Source organism: Felis catus, chromosome B1, assembly GCF_018350175.1.
Source record: "Felis catus isolate Fca126 chromosome B1, F.catus_Fca126_mat1.0, whole genome shotgun sequence".
In the NCBI taxonomy this organism is placed as follows: Eukaryota; Metazoa; Chordata; class Mammalia; order Carnivora; family Felidae; genus Felis; species Felis catus.
In genome coordinates, this window is record NC_058371.1 from 105,629,100 (window position 1) to 105,643,728 (window position 14,629).

Below are 14,629 nucleotides of genomic sequence, written 5' to 3' on the forward strand. Positions count from 1 at the left end.
TTCCAATGTTTTTGCTTTTGAACGAACCAACAATATTTATATAGCATCTTAAATTTTCTATTTTTTACCAAGGCTGTTGTACACTTAAAAAATATTACCAATTAATTCCATACAGAATCATGTGATATCTTCCCTGTATTTGCTAGTATTTTGAGTTTGGGCCTTGTCATTGGCTGCTAGGTAATGACTGAGCTTTGGATCCCAGAAGTGTGGTACATGTGTCCAGAACTAGATCATCAAGGAGCAAATGTCCTTCTGCCATATTTTTATTTTGGCCCAAGTTCTCAAACTCACGGTTCTCTTTGGAACTTGCTTTCAACAAATACCAGTGGACGTTCAGAAAAAGCTGACCTTCTGAGAGAAATGTGACATGAAATATACAGCAGTGTGCCACATGTTCAATTTAAGGCAATGCAGGTTAGTAGCTAATAGGAAATCGTGTGACAGTAACAAGATGGTCCAATTTTTCACTTGGATGATTTCTCTACGAAAGTCTAAATAGCAAACACCACAGAATGTTTGCTTCACACGATAGATTTTTAAATTTTTCAACTTCAACATATCTAAATAACATATAAAGTCTGGCATTTGTAAGAAAAGGTGACTGTAATTTATCAATTTTTATCCTTACTTGTCTGTTTGTTAACTTGGTGAATCTATTGAGACTGTCTGCATAAATTTCCTTGTTGATGTTGGCAAAGAGTAATCTGACAAAATGCAGTGAAACATGTGGTTCCAACTCGCTAGAAGCCTTACCCTGTATGCCTGAGTGAGTTATAGAATAATAGGGGGATGAATATTAGTAACAGGCCACCAGGAAAACTCAGAAACTTTCAGGTTTCTAAAGACCATTTATAGCAAAATACAAAAGTACTTTATACTGGTTTCTGTCCTTTAAAGTGTTATATGAAATACTTAAAATTCTTAGAATTATGTGTGAATATTTTATTGAAATACTAAATACATAGGAACTTTGAAAAATATATATATTTAGATTATATTACCATTTATGCCTTTTAGCAAAACTCAATCACTTTTATCATCAACTTAAGCCCTTGATTTGATGTTTAATAGTTTTGGGTTGAATTATGTAGCTATGGCATAATGGTTATAGAAGTATATGTAAGATTCCATTGTGTATATAAACCACAATTTCTTTATCCATTCATCAGTTGATGGACACTTAGGCTCTTTCCATAATTGTTGAAAGTGCTGCTATAAACATTGGGGTACAAGTGCCCCTATGCATCAGCACTCCTGTATCCCTTGGGTAAATTCCTAGCTGTGCTATTGCTGGGTCATAGGGTAGATCTATTTTTAATTTTTTGAGGACCCTCCACACTGTTTTCCAGAGCAGCTGCACCAGTTTGCATTCCCACCAACAGTGCAAGAGGGTTCCCATTTCTCCACATCCTCAAATACTATGTGGCAATGAGAAAGAATGAAATATGGCCCTTTGTAGCAATGTGGATGGAACTGGAGAGTGTTACGCTAAGTGAAATAAGCCATACAGAGAAAGACAGATACCATATGTTTTCTTTCTTATGTGGATCCTGAGAAACTTACCAGAAGACCATGGGGGAGGGGAAGGAAAAAAAAAAGAAGTTAGAGAGGGAGGGAGCCAAAACATAAGAGATTCTTAAAAACTGAGAACAAACGGAGGGTTGATGGGAGGTGGGAGGGAGGGGGGGTGGGTGATGGGTATTGAGGAGGGCATCTGTTGGGATGAGCACTGGATGTTGTATGGAAACCAATTTGACGATGAATTTCATATTAAAAAAAAAAGAAGTATATGTAAGAACCTAAGTACACGGATACTGATAATGTCAACATTTTATTTGCCTATAGCTGAAAAAAAACCCTGAAAAAACCTCAGGTTTTATAACTAATAAATTTATTAGAACCTCAAAAATTAGTCTTCACTGTGTGGAATTTGAATATTTTCTCAAGCATAATAGATACACCCAGAAAAAGCAAGATTTTGGTAGACCCAGATTAATGCATTATTATTTCTATTACCCTAAAGCTTTAAACACCTACATGCCTGAGGGGCATAACTTTGAACATTTTCAAATCAAATACTATAGAAAAAATATTTATAAAATGGAGTTAGGTGCAAAAATTTCAAATAATGATCAAGAATATATCAAGTATAAAGTGTGTGCCGTGGAGGCTACAAAGATCCATATGATCTTTGTTAAATGTCTCACTCTGGTTAAGGGACAAACCTGAAGTATTCAGAGACAAAAACTACGTGCCAGTGTGTATGAACTTTATTTTAAATACAATAGAAATGAAAATTCTATGTATTTTGTGCAAAATGAATTTTATGTATTATTTTATTAATTTTAATCTTGATAATAATCTTGTAGGATAAGAAAATAGTGAGTCTCAGAAGCCTTAAAAAGATTGCCTGTAGCCACAGAAGTAGTGATTGACAGTGTTAAAATTTTACATGTGTCTACTCTTCTCTGAAGCTAATGCTATTTCCACTGTGTGTGTGTGTGTGTGTGTGTGTGTGTGTGGCAGGGGGTTGTGTGTAATTATTCATTTATTATAAGAGCTGAGAGAAGAAAAATAATGTGGGATCTGATAAGTAGCTTAGATTTAATGGAATAAGTGAACTTTAAGCCTCTTTCTAGAATTGGAATAATTTTGATAGGAGAAGGGCTCTCCAGATTGAGGTAACGGCATAAACTGCAAGATAGGCATGTAAGGCCTTTCTTCTAAATAATGGCTCTTTAGGTAACTTTTGTTCTAGTCCTACACTCAGCGCTCTATTGCACAGCCTCATCATTTTGTTTGGAATGATTGCCAGAGGCCTCAAACTAAATCAGAATCTCTCATAGTGTCTTCTTCATCTAATGTAGACATCACATTAATCCTTATAAAATGTGCATTCATTCATTCCTTCATTTTCCATTTATTTCATGTCTACCTACTATGTGCCAGGCACTATGCTAAGTGTTAGAGATACTATGACAAGTCGAAATGTCGTCTCTGCCTTTTTGGATGTCTTAGTAGCCATTGAGGAAGTAATTTGATAAATGATTTTAAAGCTTAGATAGGAAGTCTAGGTTACCAATAAAAATTTAAGGATCATCTTCAAAGTGATGATAATAGAAATTGTAGGTGATTCTTAGGAGACAGAGGAAAAAATAAAAGAAATCTGGAGGAAGGGTAAAATTTTTTAAGGGTGATGAATTTAAGAGAGAGAGCAGGGGATAGAGGGGAAAGTATCCAGGAAGCTAAAGAGAACAGACTAGTCAATGGAGGGAATGTTATTCTGTTGTCAGCTGGATTTTGCCTTCCCAGCCACACCAAGCAGCATGATGTAATATCCATGATACATTCTGGGGTGGAGAGTTATCAGTCAGCCAACAAAACTGATACACCATGTCATGCTATACTTCTTTCTTTCCCTTAGGAAATTGACAAAGTGTTTTATTTGTGTTAACTTATAATGCATTTAAGACTAAACCAAGGGAAAACTGAAATTTAACGTTGACATTTCATTCCTGTACCTTAAACAATTTGATTAGAATAATCAGTGACTCAATTATAATTGATGCATTAGTAAACACATTTTGGTATTTAAGAAATGAAGTGATACACATATTACTAAATACGATAACGCTAGTAATTTTCTCACTCAATTTGTGTTTAAGGATATGTCACCGTGATATTCAACTTCATCTGAAATTCAAAACATTGAAGTTAATTTTTAAATATTTTTATTGAGTTGAAGCTAGAGAGTTAAAGAAAAGTTAAATTACTAGAAGATCGACTATATACACATGCAATGGATGCATTTTAACTAATGCAATCTTAGTGTTTAGCTCACTATAACCTAACAAGCCTGAAATTTTAAGTGTTTGTCTAGTTATTTTGAACTTATAACTTTAAAAATGCATGAACTCATTTAACATAAAACGCATAATTTCAAAATTAGATTAATTCCCCACTGCACTGGACTCTTTTCTGTCACCTCTTCCCTGATTACAGTTACTTGTATATTTCTTGACCTTTGACAAATTGAATAGATCATATATATGTATCAGTCTATGTATATATGTACACATGTACAATAATACTGAACATTTAAATTTCTAAAACATTGTCAGATGTATTGCATAGTGAGATTCAAATTTCCATATCTTTATTTTATTTCTATTTTATTTTTATTTTACAGATGTAGAAATGGAGGCCCAAAGAAATTAACTAGGTTGTTGGTTATATAATTATTTAATGGGACTCTAGATCTTGATGTCAGGCCTTCTGATTGTTAAAGTCACTTTATTCCCAGGTAAGCCATGCTCACATGTTTACCTTCTTTTCCTTTTTTTCTCATATGCCGTAGAATAAGGATGTTGATTTACAATCTTTTACATTTTAATAAATATTTAAGATGTACTTGTATTCATACTCTAGCTATGCAATACATCAAATATATAAAGTACCCATTTAAAACAAGACAACTTACATGCCATTAAACAAACTAAATATTTTGACTCCCAGGTAGAAGCTAGTCTAGTTAAACTATTAAGATTCTGTAAGAATATATCCACATGAAACTTTTGCAAATGTGTCTGTGTACAGTTATATACAACATATTTTAACATTCAACTCAAATAATTATATTGAAACATCTTATTTCCTATAAGGATGAAACGATGTACAGAATGACCCAAAATGTCATAGCGAGGCATCATTTCCTGTACCTTTTTAAGGATAGGAAAAGTAAATTAAAAGTAGAATGGTAAAAAGTAGATTATGTGGTGGCCTTCGGAAAGAAATGATTATAATGTAAACTGAAATGAAACTCCTATCTGGGAAAAAACGTAATCGAGCTTCATGAACAGCTGCACCTCAGAGGGTCAGGCATATGAGCAATTAAAATTAAACAAGTTGATTTTAATATGCCTTAGTAACTGTGATTGATCTTACCGAGCTGTTGTTGACTATACATCAAGAAACAATTTAGGATCCAGTTTAAAACAAAGTTTATAATCCTTGCTTAATGGATTTTGGTACCTCAGGCAATACCTTGCTGTAAAAATGATTACAATGTGCCCTGTCTCTGTGTAATCAATAAAACCTCTCTCTAAAATTAGTTAGGTTCCAGAGACTCCTCAGCGGGCTTGGCAGTGTCACGTCTGTAGAATTCCAAATAAGCCATCTATCATTATTTCCATACGCGAGGTTCATTAGGCACCTCATTCTTTATCTTATTAGCACTAAAGTCAGCTAAACAATCAAACCAAAAGGTCACCTTTAACAATACCTATTTAAACCAAAACATACATCAGAACATTATTAATACAATACATCAAAATGCAGTGGTAAGAATTCCTAGAAGGCCAACGAAGAGTTATTATTAAAGTAATTGAAAATATACACATTTGGAAGTTTAAGAAAAAACTTCTAAAGTGACATCTTAAAAAGAGAGATTTATTCTATTATTGAAATCCACAAACACAAAAACTCCTTTAGGTTGTACTATTTTGAAACATTTTTCTTTTGTATATCATGAAATTGAATTTGTAGTTTTTATGAAATGAAGGGACAAAAATCAATAACTTTAGAGTTATTTTAAATTCTTTTTAAGATTATGCATTGCCCATAAGCACATGTTTCCTGATTGTATTTGGTTTTTTAAATTACATTTTTGTCACTAATATTTTATGACAGAGTTCTTTGTTTTAAAGAAGTTGGTGCATTTCAGTTCTACAACTTATATAGCTAAAGAAATTTGAAGTTTCACTTTCATATACATTAAAGGTCTATTCACCTAGTAGTGAATGTTCTGCCTTTAAGTGAACCTAATATCAGAAATACATATAAGTTCTGGAAATGCGCTCGATATGTCACCCAGTGTATCATGTGAATAAAATGATAAATTAACTTAATACCTCTTTATATATTCATTAATTATAATTTACTTAAGTCTCATTTTGTTTTACTTTTATATACTCAGATAAACTTAGTGATCAATAGAATTAATTTCTACATCCATAGTTAGGATGTATGTGGGTAGGTTGCGTGCTTACTTTAATCTAACGTCCTTTAGTTCCTTTATCCAATTGCAAAATGAATGAATACATATTTGTGTTTCTGTTGGATCAGTTGGGCCCCTAAGAATATATTTTGATAATTATTAGTGAGGAATGAAGACAAATATCTCTTGTTGAATATTTGTAGTAACTCCACTGAATGCTTTGTCATTGCTATGTGTATGATGAGTGTGAAATACTTTTTAATGGCACTATGTGCCAGACTCTATTCTGTGAATGTTTCGGCTCTTGTAATCCCTCCCAAGTCAGCACTGTAGTTCAATTGCCATCATTATGTTTATTTCAGCTTGGTACTTTCAGATCCAAATGTGTCTCCCTGCCCTCTCCAAATACCCTGTTCTCACTGCCACTGGGATATATCACTTAATTAAGAAACGTAAATCATAACAACGTTAAGAAAGCCTTTGTTTTTCATTCTCTTTTATCACCCTAAGACAACACAGTGGAAGATGAGGGAGGGGGAATGTGACTTGCTATGCTGGTATAAAGGAGGTTTTAAAAGAGCTTAGAGAATGGTCAGAAAAGATGCCGAAGGAGAGGAGAGTCAAAAGGAATTTAAAGAGAAGATATTGACTTGAAAAGTAATGAAGAGCTTAGGTGGAGGATGACAGGCTTAGCGTTTTTAAAATTGATTCAGAACATTTTAGAGAATCTTAGAAGAAAAGCATTATAGACGTCAATAAGCCTGATAGCCATATTAATTTAAATCAGCTAAAAATATGAAAAGACAGATGATATAGTTCTTTTGGCTTTTGTTGTTTTGTTTCTTTTTTAGGATTTAAGATTTGCTTTAAAGAACAGACTATTCCATGTTAAGATTATAATCATATGGTACCAGGACTAATAAACTACTGGAAGATACCAGATATTTCTAGTTAAGTATTTTAGTTGTTCAAGTGTGTTAAGTGAAAGAATTTTTGAACTTAGTGCTAACCTTAATGATCAATAAATAATTATAACTGATAACACAAAAGGTATTAATTAATAAATGGATGGTTGGGGTGCCTGGGTGGCTCAGTCGGTTGAGTGTCCGACTTCAGCTCAGGTCACCATCTCACGGTTGGTAAGTTCGAGCCCCGCATCAGGCTCTGGGCTGATGGCTCGGAGCCCGGAGCCTGCTTCCGATTCTGTGTCTCCCTCTCTCTCTGCCCCTCCCCCATTCATGCTCTGTCTCTCTCTGTCTCAAAAATAAATAAACATTAAAAAAAATTGAAAAAAAATAAATGGATGGTATTATTGGCAATAAATCTGAGAGGTAACTGAATACTGTAGAGAACAGCATTGGACTTCCTTCAGTTGTTTGCATGGATTTTTTTTTTTTTTTTCTTTTAAGGGACATAATCACAGTGCTGGGTTCCAAGGCCTATAGCGCCACCCAGCCCCAACTTTAGAACAACTCCAGTGGTGTAGAAATATTTAACTATAAATCCATGTCCCTCCATCAGTTTGAATGTCTTAGGATCAAAAGGATGCCACAGTGCTATGTTATTTGGTCAAAGCAGTGCCTCTTTTCCGTGATTACTTTTTGTGCCTCCAGCTGCATGCTTAAGTGAATGTATTTTGATGTCAGATAGACCTATTTTGAATGCTATGTGACTGCTTCCTCATCTGTAAAAGGTAATAATGCTTATCTCAAAAAACTGCTAGCGGGTTAAGTGTAAACTGCCTAGCAAAATATCTGGCACATATTAAGTGCTCAATAAATGTTAATTATTACTATTATGGCTAGCTCTCAAATTGCTCTCTCATGGAGTTTATAGCACTTCAGGATGTTTATTACCTTTTGAATGATGCCTCAAGTTCTGTTTGCTTCACAAACAGTTTTATTGATAGGCAGTAGTATTCAACTTCATTTCGAAGTAAACAACTTTCCTTTTCAAGTTAGGTGGAAAAGAGTAGGAGGTAAGGAATGTCATGAAAGGAAACTGACAATGACAGAAGACCAGCCGCACCCAGCATAGACTAAAAGGGAGATTTCAGAAGCAAATGTGCCCCCCTTTCTGTTTCCACCTTTTTTATATGAGTCCTGCTGACACAGACCTGCCCTGAATGGCAAAATAAGAGAGGAACAGGGGTCAAGGATGGGTCCCAGGCATGCTGTGTTCTGTAGGCTGTGTTCTGTGGGCTGTAGCAAACACCTCACCCTGTAGATGTTTCTATGAGTCATTTAATTAAGGTATCTACTTCAGCCATTCATTTACTTATGTATTTAAAATATTAAGTACCTTGTGGATGGTGTAGATAATGAAAAAAAAAGAGATTACTTGTCTTCATGCAATTCACAATCTAACACTACAGACAGCCAACTAAAAGAAGGCCAGAGAGTGATGAAATCATGTGAGGCCATGATGGAGACAGGGTGGGGAAGATAGACTTATGCTGGAAGGACTTAAGTTAGTGACACTTTCCACTTGAGAAATGCATGCAAAGTCATAAAATATATGATGGTGTAAGCTACAAAGGAATTTTCTCTTCAATCCAGTAGAATCACAATTTGTGTCAGATGAAGCAAGACAGGTGAAAGCTTAAATATTAAAGAACATATTTAAGGATTGAGAGAAAATGAAGGAAATCTGAGGGTATTCATATAGCATGATGTCAGTACAGACAAAACATTTGAACATCCCTTTCTTGGGTCATGGAACTGAAAGGAAAATAAACTCCAATTCTGAAAATTTTAGAGGATTTTCTCTTTCAGATAGTAAATTTCAAGATATGTTTCCATTTTCTCAGTGTTTAAATTCTTTATATTTACAAAATTAAACCAAAGCTACAGGTTTTGCTTAAATTGGGGGTGAAGGTCTATTTTTTTTTCTTTTTGACAGATGACTTTGCCCAATGTTTGGTGTTGAGTTTCCATCAAGAGAATAAAACTCAGTAAGTCCATCTACCTGTGCTTTTAAAATCAGATGCCTTTTACAAAGAAGTAAGGTTAGTGAATTTTTTAAAAAGAGAACTGCACAACAGAATGTTTTTAATGCTTGGGCAACAGCAGGCTAATAGAAAGCACATTATCAGGGTCAGCAAATGCTGTCATTCTTAAGGGTGGATATGCTCAGTCTCATGTTCTTGAGGGAGTAATACCTGGTGGTCTCTAGAGATTCCCCTGAGTGAAAAAATTGTAAAACCTGCTTTCCAGTTGAGTGATTCTCTGTCACCCTACAATGAAAACAGTTAAAATCTGGTTAGGTATCAAAGTATTCATCTTCCAGTACTTTCTTTTCCATTTGAAATGTTAAGGAAGAAACAATGGATAACCCATCATGATTCTTCTGCTTGAAACTGCAGATCTGATCTTACATAAATTCAAGGAAAATTCCAGAGTGAACAAAACTGTTGTATATGATTTTTTTAACTTCCACGTTTTAAAAAATTTTGGCATGACTAATGTTAAAAATATTTAATGAAACAAGAATAGTATGGACATAGAGATTTTAAAATAATCCAGATTTTGCCATTGTTGCTTTATCTAATTGTTATTGTTTCCTTATTTTTTTTTAAGGTATTTTATCTGATTCATTAATTTTTTAAAGTAAAGTTTATTTATTTATTTTGAGAGAGAGAGAGAGCATGAGCAGGGGAGGGGCAGAAAGAGAGGAGGAAAGAGAGAATCCCAAGCAGGCTCTGCACTAACAGTGTGGGGATCGAACTCACAAACCATGAAATCACAACCTGAGCTGGAAGTCAGACGCTTAACCAACTGAGCCACCCAGGCACCCCTGTTAAGGTATTTTAAAGGTCATTGATTTTGTTCAATTAAACTATCTAGGTGACAACTACATATCAGTTTATAGAAATATTTTTCATCCTTTTTCTGCTGCAGAGTACTCTTTCATATAGATATACTATAATTTATTCATCTTCTGTGGTTGGGCAGTTTTCTTGTTTATAAATTTTGCTATCAGTAAATTTATACACTCGAAGTATTGTATTTTAGAAGACACATACACACTTTAGGGGAATTTTTAGGTTCCTAGAAGGTTCCTAGAAGGATCCTGGAATTTGGATATGTGGTTCAAATGCAAATGTCATTTATTGAGTATTGTCAAATTCCTCTGAGTGTGTGAGGAGACTGCCTTGCCAACATGAGTTGCCATTCTGATAGGCAATCAATGATGCTGCCAGCGATTTTCATTCACATTTCTCTTGTTATGAGTGAAGCATTGTGTATTTCATATGTTTAAGGATTGTGTACATATTTTTTCCCCTGAGGGTTGGCTACTCATGTGTTTTTGCTATTTTTATCTGAATTTTAAGAACCATTTGTCTTAGATATAAATTATAAATATTGTCTTCTAGTTTGTCATTTGTATTTTGACTTTACTTTTGATGTTTCTTGCTGTAACTTTTAAAAATATCATCACATTTATCTTGTTTCTTATTGCTTTTGAATTTGACACCACAAATTATTTATCTATGCTTTGTTGTTAATGTTTGTATAGATATTTCTTTTTTCATCTCATCTCTGATTCATTTGGAATTTATTTTGGTCATAAGATGAGTTATAAGTCCATTTTTTAAACAAATGTGACATACAGGTTTTGCTGATGCCTTTTATCAGATTGAGAAATTTCTCTTGTATTTTTAGTTTGCTGAGAGTTATCATGAAATGGGTGTGAATTTTATAAAATGTTTTTCATCATTTAATATGATCATGGGATTGATCTTATTTATGTTGAGAATATAGTAGACTATATGAGTTGATTTTTTTAGTATATCATCAGTCTTGACTTCCCAGGAGAAAACCCACTTTATTGGTAGATTTTACCTGGTTTTATATTTTTGAATTAATGTCTACGTTCATGAGGAATATTGTTGTGTAGTGTTTTTTTTCTTTCTTTTTTTTTTTTTGCTTTGCTTTTTTTCTTCTTTATGTACTGTCTTTTGTCTATTTAGGCACCAGGGAAATATTCCTCTCATAAAATAAATTGTAAAGTGTTCCTCTGTCTTTTCTTTTTAGGAAGAGATAGTTTAGAGTTGGTCATAGTTCCTCTTTCATGTTTGGTGAAATTTTCCATTGAAGTATCATAGCCTGAAGGTATCTTTTTGCCAAGGTCGGTCGGGGGGGAGGTTTTTAATGATTCCTTACTAGTTTTAGTGCTGTTCAGGTTATGTATTTCATCTTGCTGAGACTGGACAGATGATGATTTTCAAGGAATTTCTTCAATACATTTAAGTTGTCAAATTTATGTGTGTAGAACTTCTTCAACCATTTTTGAAAACCAGGAAGCATTATATTTAATAGTTTCCTAACTTTGGTAACTAAGCAATAACTACCCTCACGATTTCGATTGCACTAGTGTAGCTAGGCATTATAATAAGGCAAGAAAAAAAACCTAGTTGAAATGATGACATTGTTTAGCTCATCTCAGTGCTAGCATCAATATATAAAACAATCTAATTCTAAATTCTAGAGTAAGTGGAAATTGAAAGAACAAAACTTACAACAGCATCAAAAGTGTGAAATACTTTGGCAACAGATATGCCGGTCTTAGATATCTAAAACTGTAAAAAGATAAACTTAAGAGCTAAATAAGGAAGATAAACTAAATAAGGAAGATAAACTTAAGAGCTAAATAAAGGAAGAAATATACCATGTTTATGGACCAGAAGAAGCAATAACATTAACTTGTTTTTGCAAATTTATCTGTAGAATTACAGCAACCCTAGTCAAAATCCCAGCAGACTTTTTGTTGGGAATGATCATCTGATTTTATATTTTATTTTATTTTATTATTTACTTAGAAGACTCCCCCCCACCCCCTTAACCTGCTGTGTTTCATGCCACCAGATTCTCAGCCCATATAACATCATTTAGGTGCACTTCTTTAGGAAAGGGAAGGACACTGAGAGAATCCAGGATGCTTTCAAACAAATTTTCTGTCATCTGTCATCTGGCTTGATGAGTAGCACTTCTAATGTGAGATGTCAGAGTGATGTTCTTCAACTTCAGCAGAAGATGATCTCTGGGCCATAGGTATGGAAATGATCATAGACCTAAAACTAAAATGTAGAACTCTAAATTTCCAGAAGAAAACAGAAGGAATTCCTTGAGTTAGACAAAGTTATCTTAGGACACAAAAAGAATGAATCATAAAACAATGAATTTTGCTGCATCAGGATTAAAAAGCTCTCTTCAAAAGACATTTAACAAATGAAACGACTACCTAGAGGCTGGAATAAAATAATTGTAAATATATTCCTGTTAAGGATTTTACTTTGGTATATAACAAGAACTCCCCAAATTCAAAAATTAGAAAGCAATCCATTACAGAGTGCTAAAGGACTTGTACAGACATTAAACCCATAGAAGAAAAATGACTGGCAAATAAGCATGGGAAAAGATGCTCCGTAAGGAAGTACACATTAAACTCCAATGAGATACCACTCCCTACCCATTAGAATAGCTAAAACAAGCGAGCAATAACAGAAAACCCAAACAACAACAACTGAGAATACCAATTGCTGAAAAGTCACAGGACCATTGGATCTTTCATGCTGCCTGTGAAAATGCAGCATTATACAACCATATATATAAACCATACAATCCAGAGATCTCACTCCTAGACTAGAGAAATGAATAAAATGTCCACACAAAGACTATGTTTTATAGTGTTATTCATAATCTACAAAATTTAGTTAATTGTCTAGTGAATTATAGCATTATTCATAATCAGCAAAATTTAGTGAATTATCTATTATCAATTACCTTAAACATCTGATTTAGAACAAAAAATGTTAACCATCTCACTTTTTTGTTGATCAGGAATTCAGGAGTAGCTTGCCCAAGCCATTCTAGTTTAGGATCTTAAGTGTGGTTTCAACTAGGATATTGGTCAGGATGTAGTCACTTAATTGAGGATGGTGGGCATACCTCCACTGTGGTTTTCTCACATAACTGTTTCACTGATATTGACTGTTGGCAAAAGGCCTCAGTTGTTTACCATGAGACATTCTTTTTTTTTTTTTCAATATATGAAGTTTATTTTCAATTTGGTTTCCATACAACACCCAGTACTCATTCCAAAAGGTGCCCTCCTCAATACCCATCACCCACCTTCCCCTCCCTCCCACCCCCCATCAACTCTCAGTTTGTTCTCAGTTTTTAGGAGTCTCTTATGCTTTGGCTCTCTTCCACTCTAACCTTTTTTTTTCCTTTCCCTCCCCCATGGGTTTCTGTTAAGTTTCTCAGGATCCACATAAGAGTGAAACCATATGGTATCTGCCTTTCCCTGTATGGCTTATTTCACTTAGCATAACACTCACCATGAAACATTCTTTAGAGGGCTACTTGAACATCCTCATGGTGTGTCACCTGGGGAAGATGGACTACAGTGTGATTAGAAGAAAAAGAAGAGAGAGAGAGAGAGAGAGAGAGAGAGAGAAACTATCTTCCCTGCATCTTAACTCCTCTATTACCATGTTAATCCTTGATTTAGAAACATGCATCTGGCACCTACCATGTATCACAATCTGTACTAGGTAGTAGAAAGGGCAAAATAAGTGAGGCAAAGCTCCTGCCTTTAAGCACTTTCTAGTGTGTTCATACAAATGGACAAAAGTAGAGTTCTTGAAATATAGCTTTGTAGATTATTAAATATGTCTGTTTCTGTAAAATTATTTTTCACTGAAATAGCATATAATGTAGTTCTTTAAAATATACATAAAAATACCATTAAAATGCCATAAAAAGTTTTAGTTTTTCTATAGATATTTCAAACTCATTTCAAGTACATTTACATTTTTAGAGTAAAACTTTAGAATCCAATATGGAATAAAGATCCATGTTTTGGGGCTCCTGGGTGGCTCAGTTGGTTAAACATTTGACTTCAGCCCAAGTCATGGTCTCACAGTTTGTGAGTTCGAGCCCCGCATCTAGCTCTTTGCTGACAGCTCAGAGCCTTGAGTCTGCTTTGAATTCTGTGTCTCCCCTCTTTCTCTGCCCCTTCCCAGCTGTGCACTCTCTCTCTCTCAAAAATAAATAAACATTAAAAAAATACATGTTTTTAGTATTGGAAATTCCCAATACAATAAAGTTGTTTATCCCATTTCTATGAAAAAATAGGACTATCTTCAGTCACCATCTCTAAACATAAGGAAAGATATCTGTGAAACTTTGATAGATCCTTTTTATATCTCTGTAATTAAAAAAACCTTTTATTAAACTATAATATGCACATTGGAAAGAGCATTTATTGTAAGTGTGCTGTCCGAGGAATTTTCTCAAACTGAATAACCTGTGTCACTAGCAACAGAATAAGAAATAGAATATTATAAATATCCAATAACCCCTTGATCCATTTTTGATTACTTCATCTCCCCAACAGTAACTGTTCTCCTGAAATCTGTTGACATAGTTTTGCTTGTTTTTGATCTTTATGGAAGTTGAGTTATACTGTGTGTACTCTTATTTCTAGTCACTGTCATTTAATGTTATGTCTGTGAAATTCATTCTGTGCTGCATATGATTTTGGATCATTGATTCTCACTGTTGTGTATTGCTGTGAATAACCATAATTTATCAGTTCTACTCTTTCAGGCATTTTAAGTAGTTT

The 14,629-nt window shown here is 34.1% G+C and overlaps 1 long non-coding RNA gene across 1 annotated transcript in view; it reads left to right on the forward strand.

Moving 5' to 3' along the window:
• The first annotated feature begins 4,154 nt into the window (after positions 1–4,154).
• The window catches only part of LOC123385230, a 36,990-nt gene continuing 26,515 nt past the window's right edge, over positions 4,155–14,629 (forward strand). The window contains exons 1-2 of the long non-coding RNA XR_006597425.1: positions 4,155–4,306; positions 8,900–8,951. This is a non-coding gene — a long non-coding RNA (uncharacterized LOC123385230). The remainder of the gene's footprint in view (positions 4,307–8,899; positions 8,952–14,629) is intronic.